At 41.4% G+C, this 14,759-nt stretch overlaps 1 long non-coding RNA gene across 1 annotated transcript in view; it reads right to left on the bottom strand.

The window, feature by feature from the left end:
• Nucleotides 1-6,446: 6,446 nt before the first annotated feature.
• Nucleotides 6,447-14,759, bottom strand: part of LOC149459751 (uncharacterized) — a 38,620-nt gene continuing 30,307 nt past the window's right edge. The window contains exon 3 of the long non-coding RNA XR_016313224.1: nucleotides 6,447-7,079. This is a non-coding gene — a long non-coding RNA (uncharacterized LOC149459751). The remainder of the gene's footprint in view (nucleotides 7,080-14,759) is intronic.

The following is a 14,759-nucleotide window of genomic DNA, read 5'->3' as shown; positions in this document are numbered from 1 at the left end:
TATACTCGCTTGCTACCTGCTATCTGCGGCCATCTTGCTGAGAACTTTCAGCTCCCATTTTATTTTTGAAGGCCATTTTGAAGGAAAAGACTTTCGCCAGAGACTCTGCTGCTGATCCAAATTCTGGTGCCTGACTGACCAGAAACATTTTTTTTTGCCCAACTGCATCCCACTGGGAGACCTCAAAAATCGAAATTCTGGGAGTAGTGAGACTGTGCCAAAATACTGTAGTTTTCTTTTATATTTAAAACTTATTAAGATATATAACATTTTATTGTGTGGTTAGGATAGTGTACGAAGGTTATCTGAATAATTATTAATATAACTTTTTGAGTATTGATACTGAGATCATATACTGTATACTAACTATTTGTAGTGTTTTTGCGGTGCTAATTATCAGAGATACTTTCTTATTTTCATACGGCCGTGGGAAATTGGAAATAATTTCTGAAGCACTATAAGTTGAAACTAACCCCCTCTAAAATTTGTTTTACATCATGTGATAAACATATATTGTGTTGTACCATAGAGATTAGCGTAATATATCTTTGATTGTGTGTACGAATATATTCATCACCAGAAATTTTTGTTTGTATTAATATATATATATAAATATTTTTACATAAATAAATGTATTTATTTATCAAAAAGGCAAATTTTGTGTATATGGTAAAGAAATCACATTGGTGAAAAGAACTCAAGGAATATTATTACGTGGTGATCAAATTATTAAGGTGTCCAAATTATTGGTTTATTAAATATTTGCCGTATTTTAACAGCTGGAGGCATTGCAAAATATTGTTTAAGGGATTGGACACCGCCCTACATACTTAGAATAAATTATTACATAAACCACCACAAAATGAAAATAAACAGAATTGTGATACATTAAAAAACAGCAGAAAGTTTGAACTCTGAACGGGGAGAGTACAGAAGGTACCAGCATCCATAACAAAGTAGTCCCACAGACAGCAGAAAGATACATGAAAATAAAAGGGAGATACATGTCCACAGACCTGTAACAGATATCTCCAAAAGAGAGATGACTGGAGAGGGAGAAGGCCTGTACCCAGCACTGAAGGGAAGGCTCCAGAGCGGACATGTCTTTTTCTTACCTCTGGTAATTGTCATTAGTGCCTGGGTTTAGCTTCAACCTTCATCTATGCCCATGTACTACATTGTTGTTTCTTAGTGCTTTCTATTCTGACTTTTCACTGCCAACTCTTAGCTGGAACTTTGACCATGCATTTGATGATGTGGTAATGATAAGGAGGAGTTTTTAGGGTATATACTGTTTGTTGAATGGGCTAATTATTATTATTATACAGTATTTATAAAGCGCCAATAGTTCGCTCAGCGCTGTACATTAAATAAGGATTTTGGGATGCCCGACTTGACTGAATCAATACACAGGGACAACGTCCTTATTTACAGAAAAAAGATCTTGGATTAGTCTTCTCCCTGAATGTGGTCAGTCTTTACGGATCAGTAGCAAAATCCCCTTACGGGCTAGGGACTCTCAGCCCCCTTTGAAGTTAGCTCAGATTGATGCAGAAGTATCTCTTCTCCCCTTTAGAACTTCTCCCAACTCCACAGCCTGCAGGCACTACCAGTCCTCGGGGCAGCTCTGAAGATCCCCCAGGACAAGGATAAAGGGTTAAAGTGGTTGTAAATTAGAAGTAAAACATTTTTTTCCCCCGCAAGGCAAAGGCATAATGTGCTACTATGCATTTCATACTAGTACATTATAAAGGACTTACCTTAAAACAAAGTCCTCCAGTGGCGCACTGTCACCACTGCAGAGGCTTCCATCGTCTTCCTTCTGTGTACGCGGGCTACTGCCACTTGATTGCCCTAAACAGTGTACATTTAAGAGATCTTCATTTTATCTACAGGTAAGCTTTAATATAAGCTTACCTGTAGTTAAAAATAAAATGTGAGTTTACTACCACTTTAAGCACAGCACTGTCCTTTGAAAGCGTGGGGCTCATGCTGAGGGCACGTGGTCTGGTAAGCCGCAGGGAGGGGGCCCTCATGCGTCCTCCCCCTTTCCTGCTCTGCCAGGCCTGTGTTCAGATCAAGGGTCTGGTAGGATTTTAGGGGGGACCCCATGCTTTTTCCTCCCCATTATTTAGGGGTGGAGTTACCCTTAAAAGTCCTACCAGGCCTAAATGACCTGGTATGGCTTTTAGGGCATACCTCACGCACTTTTTAAAAATTATTTATTTATGATATAATTTTTTTTAAATTATTATTATTTATTTATTTGGGGGGGGGGGGGTGTTCTCCCCTCTGTCTTTGGCAGTGTCCAGCAACACACTACACAAGGCTGCTGTATAAGCAGCCTTATATAGTGTGAGGAGTGGACTTAGCCATGATCCATGATTGGCCAAAGTCACTCTGACTTTGGCCAATCATGGCTCTCACAGTGCATTGTCCTGTGGTTGGCCAAAGCATTGCACCTGACCTATGGTTAGGTGCATTGCTTTGGCCAATCATGACTCTCACAATGTACTGTGAGAACATAGTGCATTGTGGGGCACTCAGTGGGTGAATAGCCCGCCACATGCCCTCATGTCTGACTTGAACATCGAACCCAACACTACCTCCTGCGTGTAAATTTAGTGGGACAAGTTCATCTAGTGCCCAGGGCAAAGATGTGGGACTGCACCCCTTCCCCCACTGTTAATGCATGCTACAGAAGGGGGTTTCCTGCTTTATGTCTATTCTCTGCCCCCTTGCTCCTCTGTCACTCAGGGAAGCTGCCCCTACTGCCCACCCCTTGAACCAGCCCTGATTTTATCCATTTCCCTATGGCTCAGCTGGCATGTGTGGCTGGTCTTGGGCACACCCACCATGGTTTTTGAGCAGATTTTTCAACAGGTTATGCAGAAAATGTATTTTAATGCTACACTCACAAGACAGTTGAAGGAAATTATAGGTAACCTTAAGGGCCCATACACACCATGGGCAGAGTTTGTTTGCACCTATTTCTGCAAGGAAACCGAGAAAATAATTGTTCTCCATATGACCTGTTCACAACACAACACTAATATCATGTGTGGATTTTTTCTGCGCAGACATCTGCAACATGTATGCAGTCTTTTGCGCAGAAAAAAACTCATGTGGCATCAACATTGTGGTGTGAACAGGCACAATTGTATGGCCAGCTTTACTTTATACTTAAGTGATATTTATCAGCACATGGTGCATTTGTATTGTTTTTACGTTCTTTGATGTGCAAAGGGAACCTGACAATTCAACACATCTAAAAAAGGTTTCTTGTGCATGAATTCAAGTAATTAACAGGAAGAGGTTATAGAGGATGTGAAACAAAAGCACCAAAATAATTCCTGTAGCACTTATATGCCAGAATGGACTGCTGCCCAAGGCCAGACCCCTTGATCATGAAATACAGTCATGGCCGAAATTGTTGGCACCCTTGATATTTTTCCTGAAAATCAAGTATTTCACACAAAAAAGGTATTGCATTAACACATGTTTTGCTATACACATGTTTATTCCCTTTGTATGTATTGGAACAAATATAAAACAGAGGCAGAAAAGCAAATATGACATAATGTCACACAAAACCCCAAAAATGGGCTGGACAAAAGTATTGGCACCCTTAACTTAATATTTGGTTGCACACCCTTTGGAAAACATAACTGAAATCAGTCGCTTCCTATAACCATCAATAAGCTTCTGACACCTCTCACCCGGAATTTTGGACCACTCTTCCTTTGCAAACAGCTCCAGGTCTCTCTTATTGGAAGGACACCTTTTCCCAACAGCAATTTTAAGATCTCTCCACAGGTGTTCAATGGGATTTAGATCTGGGCTCATTGCTGGCCACTTCAGAACTCTCCAGCGCTTCTTTGCCATCCATTTCTGAGTGCTTTTTGACGTATGTTTGGGGTCATTGTCCTGCTGGAAGACCCAGGATCTTGGACGCAAACCCAGCTTTCTGACACTGGGCCCTACAGTGCGACCCAAAATCCTTTGGTAATCCTCAGATTTCATGATGCCTTGCACACAGTCAAGGCACCCAGTGCCAGAGGCAGCAAAACAACCCCAAAACATCATTGAACCTCCACCATATTTTACCGTAGGTACTGTGTTTTGTTCTTTGTAGGCCTCATTCCGTTTTCGGTAAACAGTAGAATGATGTGCTTTACCGAAAAGCTCTATCTTGGTCTCATCTGTCCACAAGACGTTTTCCCAGAAGGCTTTTGGCTTACTCAAGTACATTTTGGCAAACTGTAGTCTTGCTTTTTTATGTCTCTGTGTCAGCAGTGGGGTCCTCCTGGGTCTCCTGCCATAGCGTTTCATTTCATTTAAATGTCGACGGATAGTTCGCGCTGACACTGATGCTCCCTGAGCCTGCAGGACAGCTTGAATGTCTTTGGAACATGTTTGGGGCTGCTTATCCACCATCCGGACTATTCTGCGTTGCAATCTTTCATCAATTTTCCTCATCCGTCCACGACCAGGGAGATTAGCTACAGTGCCATGGGTTGCAAACTTCTTGATAATGTTGCGCACTGTGGACAAAGGCAAATCTAGTTCTCTGGAGATGGACTTGTAACCTTGAGATTGTTGATATTTTGCCACAATTTTGGTTCTCAGGTCCTCAGACAGTTCTCGTCTCCTCTTTCTGTTGTCCATGCTTAGTGTGGCACAGACAGACACACAATGCAAAGGTTAAGTGAACGTCTCTCCTTTTTATCTGCTTTCAGGTGTGATTTCTATATTGCCCACACCTGTTACTTGCCCCAGGTGAGTTTACAGGAGCATCACATGCTTGTAACATTCTTATTTATCCGCAGTTGTGAAAGGGTGCCAATACTTTTGTCCAGCCCATTTTTGGAGGTTTGTGTGACATTATGTCGAATTTGCTTTCTTTCCTCCCTTTTTTTGTTTTGTCCCAATACACACAAAGGGAATAAACATGTGTATAGCAAAACATGTGTTAATGCAATACGTTTCGTGAGAAATACATGATTTCCTGGAGAAATATCAAGGGTGCCAACAATTTCGGCCATGACTGTATATGAATTGCCTTTTTGTTAAACCATATGTAAGGTAAAAATTTAAAATCATATATATATTTGTAGCCTACGCCTATTAATCTGAATGAATTTGATGTTTGAAAACTTACATTTTGAAGAATCCCACACATTTACTTCCTTGATTTCTGTGACCCATAAACACAATCTATTGTGAATATGCATTGCTGGCATCTCAAATTTCACAAAGTCTGCCTTCTGAACTACCACCTTCAGCACCTTCAGCATGGCAAACACCCTGCATCATATCTGCTTGCAGGCAGAAGGGTACTATGGGATATATAGTCCTTAGAAATGGAAAGTAAACCAAAGGAATGAGCCGAGGAGAAGCTGAAAAGCATGCAGGGAATCCAGGAACTTGTTGAAAAAGATGGCCAGCAGACAGGCAGCAGATATGTAGGCAGCACTCTGAAACAACTTGTTTCAGGCAAACTGATATTGGATTGTCAAAAATAATTATTGTTAAGTGTTCTTGCATGGAAAGACCACTTACTGTTATCTCACATATATATTCTTATTATTATAGCCAAATTTACCACCCTAACTCCTCCCACAGTTTTTACACTACATAGACAGTAATATACCAAAACGTGCGGATTGTTCCTGATTGGTGTGCTATTACTTTGTGGAACGTTTTGCCGAATAGTTTACGAAATATCGGCGTTTTTGTGGTGAAATTGGTCCCATAGGAATGAATGGCGGAATGTTCAAAACTAGAGTGTGAGCTGAAAAATCAGGACATGATTTCTAAACTGCCATCACTCCCTCATTTTCAAGCCCACCTACACAAATCTTATATCAAAACGTTGAGCTATCCCTGCTGCCACTAAAAATGTCCATGGCTAAGCCATAGTCCTGATAGTTTTCACAATATGACCATTTGTTTGCAACTCACGCCGCCCATTGACATTCATTGAAACTCTACTCTAGCCACCTCAAATTTGAAGGGCAATATCTAAACTGTGACTGTGCCTTTATTTTTAATATTTCAGAGACATACTATGCATCAAAATGTAGGTCTGGGTCTTGTGATTTTCACAATATAATGCTCTTTGGTGTAGGATGTATAATTTTTAAACTACAACCGTATGAAAATGGCAACCGCCAGTGAAGTGAGCACGTTGGAGCAGTTTGTTTTTAACCGCTCTTCTCTGCCCTTGCTGTAGAGTGAGTTGCCATAGGAACCCAGGTGTGTGAGCAGGCAGCAGAGTGACAAAAGCTAGAGTGTGAGTTGTAGACTACTGGTGGAGGCAAGAACACTTCACACAATTTCCCCAAAAATTGGTGGACTAAACAAAAGAAAATTATAACATCAATTCCAAATAATTTGGCACACTGTGTAAATTCTCCAAAAAACAGAATCCAATGATTTGCAAATCTCATAAACCCATATTTTATTCACAATAGAAAACATACCAAATGTTTAAACTGAGAAGATGTACCATTCTAAGAAAAAAAAAGTAATTTTGAAAATGATGGCAGCAACACATCTCAAAACGTTGGAACAGAGCCACTTTTACCATGGTGTAGCATCTCCTTTTCTTTTAGCAACAATGTAATTGTCTGGGAGTGTCACCTACCTGATGAAGAGACTGAAATGACTATGTCGGCCTCCCTTTGTATCTCCACCCCTGACCCCACTGGTAGTGGAACAGAGGGTACTGAGGGACAGGAGGAACACGAGTGCCAGCAGCTGTTGATAGGAGAACTTGCAGCAGGAGATGCAGTCCTGAGGAAACTGACGGATCGTCGGTTCATGAACGGTAACTGTGATCAGAAGTCCTGCCCAGGTTAAAGGGGCACTCCACTTGCGCTGCAGGTTCAGGATGAGTGGCTTGACCGAGCTCCCGGCAGACTTAAGGCAGAAACACTCAACGGTGCAGAGCTTGTATAGCAGACAGGCAGGCACTCAAACAAAATGGAAAATCAGGATCAGAGACAGGAGCGTGGTCACAGGAATATCCAGGGTCATCAACAGGCAGGCAGCGAGGTACCAAATCATAAGCAGAGCTGTCAGAAAGAGGAAACAAGTCAGAAGCAGAATTCAAGATCAGGTCAGGAAAAAGCTGGTTCAGCAACAAGGAAATTATACAGGAACAATGCAGGACACAGAACAGATGAAAACCAGTCATCACTTGAGCACAGGCAGGAGCATCCTTAAATAGTCCATCTGGTACTCAGAATCTTGTATCAAAAAGAGGTAATTAGCATGATCACTCCAGATGCTGGCTTGCTGCTTAATCAAATAAAGGAGGATTAGCTGAAATGAATTTATTCTCCTTTGAGAAGAGGCGATAAAGGGGGAATATGATCACCACGTAGCTGGTCCATACAGTGAACTTAGTGTACATTTATTCACATTCAGGTCATAACAGCAGGGAAGGGGCACTTTTTACATCTCGAGGAAAAGAGATTTAACCTCCACATATGGAAAGGCTTCTTAACAGTAACTGGGATTGTTGATCCAGGAAATATCCGATTAGCTCCTGGGGGATCAGGAATGCATTTTTTAACCCACTGGAGCAAATTGGACCATGTTTTATTGTTTTTTTGCCTTCCTCTAGATCAGGGACAAGCAACATTTGAGAGGTGGAGATCTACCTAAACCAAATGAAAAAGATCATCAGGGTAGGGTGGCCTTTAAAAAATAAAATAAATAACTAGCAAGGCCTAACTAAATACTAAGGATGACACGGTCAAAACCTAGAAAAATTATAATAAAACTACTGTAACGTCACTGTAGAAATATAAACTTAAAGCCTACCTAAATAGTTAACTTCAATGAGCAGCTCATTCACATTCATTCACAATGTTTTCATATTTGCAGTATAATTGGTCACCCCCACATGTCTGATGCTGAAGGCTATCATGAAGGCAGAACATCTGGTACTGCAGGCTGACTTGCTCAACTAGTTTCAGGCATGATTGAAGGGCAGTATATAGAGTAATAGTAAGAAATAGTCAGTAACAGTAATTAATAGTCAGTAACAGGGGCGGACTGACAACTCATGGGGCCTCCAGGCAATAGGAATTAATGGGGCCCGTGTCCTCTCCCACACTCAAACCACACCCAAAAAGGCCTATGAAAGGTACCAGGGGCATCTAATGGGGCCCTCTACTGACCTTGGGCACTGCCCGAGTGACTAAATGGTCAGTCTGCCCCTGGACAGTAATAGGTAGAGTGGTATGTAGAGGTCAGTAATAGGTAGGGCAGAGTACAGGAGTCAACAGTTTGTAAGGCAGATTATAGGGGTCAGTATGGCAGAGGATGGGGTCAGTAGAACAGTGTACAGGGGTCAGTAGAGCAGTGGACGGTGTCAGTCAATAGAGCAGTGGATGGTGACAGTTAGTAGAGCGGTAGATAGTGCCAGTTAGTAGGACAGTTGATGGTGTCAGTTAGTAGGGCAGTGGATAGTGACAGTTAGCAGGGCTGTGGATGGCTGGTGACAGTTAGTAGGGCAGGTTATGGTGACAGTTGGTAGGGCAGTGGATTATGTCAGTTAGTAGGGCTGTGGATGGTGCCAGTTAGTAGTGCAGAGGATGGTGACAGTTAGTAAGGCAGTGGATGGTAACGGTTAGTGCAGAGGATGGTGACAATTAATAAGGCAGTGGATTGTGACAGTTAGTAATGCAGAAGATGGTGACAGTAAGTAGGGCAGTGGATGGTGACAGTAAGTAGGGCGTTGGATGGTGACACTTAGTAGGGCAGTGGGTGGTATCAGTTAGCAGGGGAGTGGATAGAGTCTATCATGAAGGCAGAACATCTGGTACTGCAGGCTGACTTGCTCAAATAGTTTCAGGCCTAAGTGCAGGACAATGTATAGAGGTCAGTAATAGGTAGGGCAGTGTGTAGGGGGTGTATAGAGGTCAGTAATAGGTAAGGCGGTCTATAGAGGTCAGTAATAGGTAGGGCAGAGTACAGGAGTCAGCAGTTTGTAGGGCAGACTATAGGAGTCAGTATGGCAGAGGACAGTGTCAGTTGGGCAGAGGACAGTATCAGTTAGTAGGGTAGAGGAATAAAAACCTGACAGGTGTTTTAATCCTTTTCCACTCTGTCCAAATTTGTTTTTTTTAAAGCTTGCCTTTAGTTATACTTTAGGTTTCTGGTCTGAACTATGGCAATGGTTAGTTACAAAAGAATTAAAATCATTAGTTACATATGCAGGAAATAAAGCTGTGTATTTTATAATGAGATGGTTCAAAAACCAATAAACAAGATGAATGAAAACTTCTACGTATGAATGATAAAAAACAAGTAAATAAAATTAGTAAAATATCTAATAATAGATAAGCTAGGACTGACTAGGCTTAACGTGTTAGTAAACCCACAACAGTAAAATCAGTCTGTATATGCAGTAAAGCATGCTTGCTATACTCACTGTGGAACGTAAGGGGTTAATCCTCTGCATTGTGTAAAAAGGATGTTTGATCCTGTCTTCTCTGATCCTCCCATTCTTCCACCTTTCCCATTTCATCTCCTGATAGAACACAGCCTTGCAGACACTCTAAAAATGCTCAGTTTGGTGTGTATTGTTAGAAAGTTTTTTTCTTTTTTTTTTGGGAGAGTGCATGTGATCAGATTGGGGCCAATTAGAGCTGTCCAGACAGAAGATCAGGGGCTATGCAATCTCATAGGGCAGTGAGAGGAGAATGAAATCTCCTCCCACAAGCTTTAACATGTTCTCTTCTGGACACTGATAGAAGTCACAAGGCTGCTCTAACTGCTGATGAGAAAAGGTATTTAGCAGTTTATATTTACTAAAATAATTGCATTTCTATGTTGTATGTACTGTGGGACACCGGATATAGTGCATGCAGGGTCCTGGGTTTAGTAACACTTTAACTAAGATTAACTTTTTTTTTTACAAAAATCTTCCCATGAGATTGCATGTATGTTTAACATATGTTAGGCTAGGTTCACACCTATGCAGTTTGTGTTTGATGCGTTTCTGCTATGCTTTTTGCGGTTTTGCACATGTGTTGTTTTTGATGCATTTTGTGGGGGGTTTTTTCAACGTGTTGCTGGGCAGAATAAAACACAAAATGCATAAAAAAGGTATCAAAAACACACTACATGTTTTTTCTGCAGCATCTCCATTGAAGTCTATAGAACAAAAAATGCAACGTTTTGAGTTTAAAGAAGTCCCTGACCCTTTCCAAAAAACACACCAGGTGAAAATGCAGAGATGTGCACCTGTCCCATAGCAAATCATTTTAAATGGACTGCTGTGCATTTCTGCAAAATGCCAAAATGAAGCGGAAAACGCATAGGCGTGAACGTAGACCAATGAGTGTTATTTACCTGTAAAAAAATTTTCTTGTGTAGACATCCAAAAGCTCAGAGGAGGTTGATGGGTGCCGCAGTCTTGGATGTCAGTAGCCCCAGCAGACTGTGGGCAGAAAGGGGTTAACATCTGGGGCGATCAAAGGGTTAACTTTGTGCTGTTTCACATTATGTGCTGTGCAGGGGCGGACTGACCATTTGGAAACTCGAGCACTGCCCGAGGGCCCGGGGTCAGTAGGGGCCCCCGTGAGATGCCCCTGGTACCTTTTTCATAGGCTTTTTGAGTTTGAGCAAGGACACAGGGGCCCCATGATCCCCTATTGCCCCATGAGTTGTCAGTTCGCCACTGGTGCTGTGTGTGTTTTATTAGGGAGACATGCTGCTTTGTATTTATGTGCTGTGCAGAGAAATACAAAACAGCATGTCCTTGCTGGCAAGTGAGAGACCTCTCTTGTTTACAGGTTGTCCTCCAGGTTGGACTGATCCTCTGCAGAAAAAGACCCAGAAGCCCAGTTTCTCTGGGTATTTATGCAGCTATCCCCGGGGTCTTCAGGGCCCTTCTCCCTTGGATTGGCCAGGGCTGCATTAATGTTCATACTGCCATCTGCATAACTCCACACCTATGTTCCAGAGAATTCTACCACTCTCTGGAAGCAGTGGAAGCTATCAGACTAGCAACAGCTGAGAACACTGAACAGACCTAATTGACTTTAGAGCAGGGGTGTCAAACTGGCGGCCCTCCAGTTGTTGCAAAACTACAAGTCCCATCATGCCTCTGCCTTTGGGAGTCATGCTTGTAAATGTCAATCTTGCATTGCCTCATGGGACTTGTAGTTTGGCAACAGCTGGAGGGCCACCATTTTGACACCTGTGCTTTAGATTAGTGTGCTTTAGTACGCTCCTTGAGGGCAGGGACTAATGTGAATGTACAATATATATGTAAATATGCGTAAATTGACCTAATCAAAATAAATACAGCTCCACTGAACACAATGAGCAGGCACTAAATCTAACCAATCCTAGCTCCTATCTAGAAGGGTGCTAAACAAAGTAAACACACATTTATTAGTAGAGTAGAGGAGTCTATTGACTGCACTATTATGCTCAGTTTATCAGGACATTTAAAAAAATGCATATTTACAAAAGGGAGTAATATCTGCAGGTTCAGAAAGCAATCGATATAAAATAGTAAAAGAAATAAAGTGAAATCCTGTTTGATTCCGCATTTCTCAGCTAGAAAATTATGCAACAGGAAGTCAGTGGTGCAGAGCTGAGGTGTCTGTTTCCTGCTCTAGGTTTTGGCTCTCATAGCTGCAGCTTGATCAGTTTGTGTGCAGTGTGTGACATTCTCTCTTCTTACTCCACTTGTCCTCCTCAGAGTGTCTAGGCCAAATTATTCAGCAAAATAAATACAAACATAGTTACAATGGTACCTTTCATAGGCTTTTTTGGGTGTGGTTTGAGTGTGGTTGAGGACACAGGGGCACCATGATCCCCTATTGCCCCATGAGCTGTCAGTCCGTCCCTGCAATGGCCAAATGAGACACTCTATAGCAGGGGTGTCAAAATGGCAGCCCTCGAGCTGTTGCCAAACTACAAGTTCCATGAGGCATTGCAAGGCTAAGAGTTACTAGCATGACTCCCAAAGGCAGAGGCATGATGAGGTTAAGAAAAGCTTATATAGGTAGGTGACGGGAAGGTTGGACAGAGCAAGCAGTAATTAGAGAAGAGGGCTGAAGGGAAATGTATGTCTTTTAGGTCTGTCATTTTGTTTTTCCCACTACATTTTGTACTAACATGTTGATTAATTGTTTTGTATTATAACCAGAATGAGTTAATGAAAATATGCTATGTCAGTTATGTATTACAGAACTATACTCACAAAATTCTTCTATCTTTTATCTTAGCTTAGCCTTGGTAGAGACGGTGAAAGTATCCAACTATTTCTTTGTATTAACAAGCACCTGTTTCTGTTATGATACAATTAAATGTCAAATATTTCTGTTCCATGAGAAAATAATTGTTTGTTACTTATAACTAATTACAATGCCTGAGAAAGATCATGTTCACAGCCTTGAAAAGTATCTAGCTAGATTCTATTGTATGTAGCAGATAAGTTTTTATGTAATATTATAGACATTCCTTAAATTTTGCTTCTCATCATTATTCAGGATTGACGTAAATGCTTGTATTCCCACTTGCATGCTATATTGTACTATATAAGAGAGCTTTCGTTGTGGAATAAATTAGAAGTTTTTGGTTACTTATAAGACGGTCTCATGTGTGATTACTTGTAACCAATGCTTCTCCAGGCCTGAGGAGACAGAACGAGTGACAGAGAACTTAGACCAGGGGTCTAAGGGTCAATAGAACCAACAAGGGCTATAACACATAGGGAGGGAATCGACTTTACCTGCAATAGTCACATTTTCTAGTAAGTTTCAAGGCACATTGCAAGTGAATAAACAATAATTTGTGGAAAGAAAAAATACTGCAAATGAGCATTTAAAGTATTTTTTTGCTGTGGTGCTGCTACCAGCAGCTTTTAGGTAGGTGACAGGTTCCCCTTAGGCCCCATGTACACAGGATGTTTCTGAACGATGGAAACTGACTGCTGGAAAACGTAGGTTAAAAAACGTCTGTTTAGTCACGTTTGCATAACGCGTTTATGCGCGTTTTTGTTTAGAAACGTTTTTAAAGATAAGCACAGGAGAACCTCCCAAATGCCCAGAATGCACTGAAAAGTGGTAAATTATTAACTATTTCAGACTGTTTCAGAGGAATACACACAGTAGAAGCAGAGACCGCAGTATGTGTGGAGATAATTAGGTGTGAGTTGCACATTAACATTTCTTTTGTTTCCAAGGGTGGGCAGGTGTCTGCTGGAGTGAGTCATTAAGGTCACCTGGCAGGGGGTCTACATGAGGAATTTGAGGTGTGAATGGGCATTAACATATCTTTTGTTTCCAAAGGTGGGAGAGGTCTGAGGTGTGAATTGGTCATTACAATGTGTGACAAGCTTGGTAGGAACATCCTGTGTTAAGTGTTTTGTCCATCTGAGCACCTCGAAAACTCTTTGCATGCATTTTAAAAAAAAAAAATTGCAAACGCTTATAAATGCGATTAGCCGCATTTACAAGCGTTTGAAACGCTGATAAAATTGACGTCTGAATGCAAGTTTGTTGTGTTAAAAAAAAGACTGTAAGCTCAACTGCCTGTAAAACGAAGATGTGTACATGGACACATAGGAAAACATCAGGGTGAGTTCAGGGGCTGCTGAAAAAAATGCTGAACAGCTCCTAAACGTGAGTTTATCAGATGCAGTGTACATGAGCCCTTAAGAATATGCAGCATGCCAAGAATTACAGAGACATTCATTTCTGTTATCTCACAACCCAAGATCTAGACTCATAAACACTTTACTGCCATAGGCCCAGACAAATCTCCCTGTATCACAAGGCATCCCAGGAATTCAGAGAGTAACCAACAATATTTCTGCAAAATCATTCAAGCAAAGCAGACCTGTTTTTGTTTAAGGATACCTAATATTTGCACATGAACACTTAGGAGTCTATTTACAAATGTTTTCACCCAGGATTCCCAAATTTTCCCCTGGGCAAACAGCTAAATAAACAGATGAAATTCAAAGGATTTGCAATTCTGAGTGTCTGGTTTGGAGGTTTACATGCTTTGCCACACAGCATAGGGGCCTGATTTTTCTTTGTTGCAGTTTCACTCCAACCTCCACCCTGTGATTGGACAGTGAAATGAGAAGCAGCACACTGCTCCTCCTATCAGATTGATCCATGCACTGGAAAACAAATGGTTACCTCTTCCTTCTCCTGATTTAATCCTTCTCTATAAATGAATACAAGACATTCTATGATTGGATGAGGCATAGAAGCAAGCAGATGATGGCGCAATCTTTGACTCAGCTAATCAGTGGAAGCTTTGTCCTCATTTATAGAATACAAAGTTTCCTGTGAATGGCTCAGCCCAACTCTATTTTGTTCCAGAAGTGGGATGGGAAGTTCTCATTCACTGGCAGAACACAGCGCTGTATACTCTATGTACGTTGCTGAGGCTACATACAGTTTATATAATGTTCCAAGCAAGTGCACCTGCTAGCGCAGTAAATAGTTTGTTTGCGGCACCTTGGCCCAAAAGAACTATTTAAAGGGACAGTAAATGTGGAGTAAGGGCCAGTTCACACTACATGCCTTTCAGTGTGCTTTTTTTCTGCATCCAAAATGCACAGAAAGTAGGTTATATGGTTGTCAATGTCATAGTTCACATCAGTGCCATTGCATTTCAGTTGCAGAAAAAAAAAAGAACAGGCTGCATTTGTCCTGCACAGAACTGTACTGGAACATGGTAAAAAGCATAAAAAAAAATGTACCAGAACG

Source organism: Staurois parvus, unplaced genomic scaffold, assembly GCF_062004578.1.
Source record: "Staurois parvus isolate SC_StPar_1 unplaced genomic scaffold, SC_StPar_1.0 ptg000249l, whole genome shotgun sequence".
NCBI classification, from domain to species: domain Eukaryota; kingdom Metazoa; phylum Chordata; class Amphibia; order Anura; family Ranidae; genus Staurois; species Staurois parvus.
This window is presented reverse-complemented; position numbering and strand designations above follow the sequence as displayed.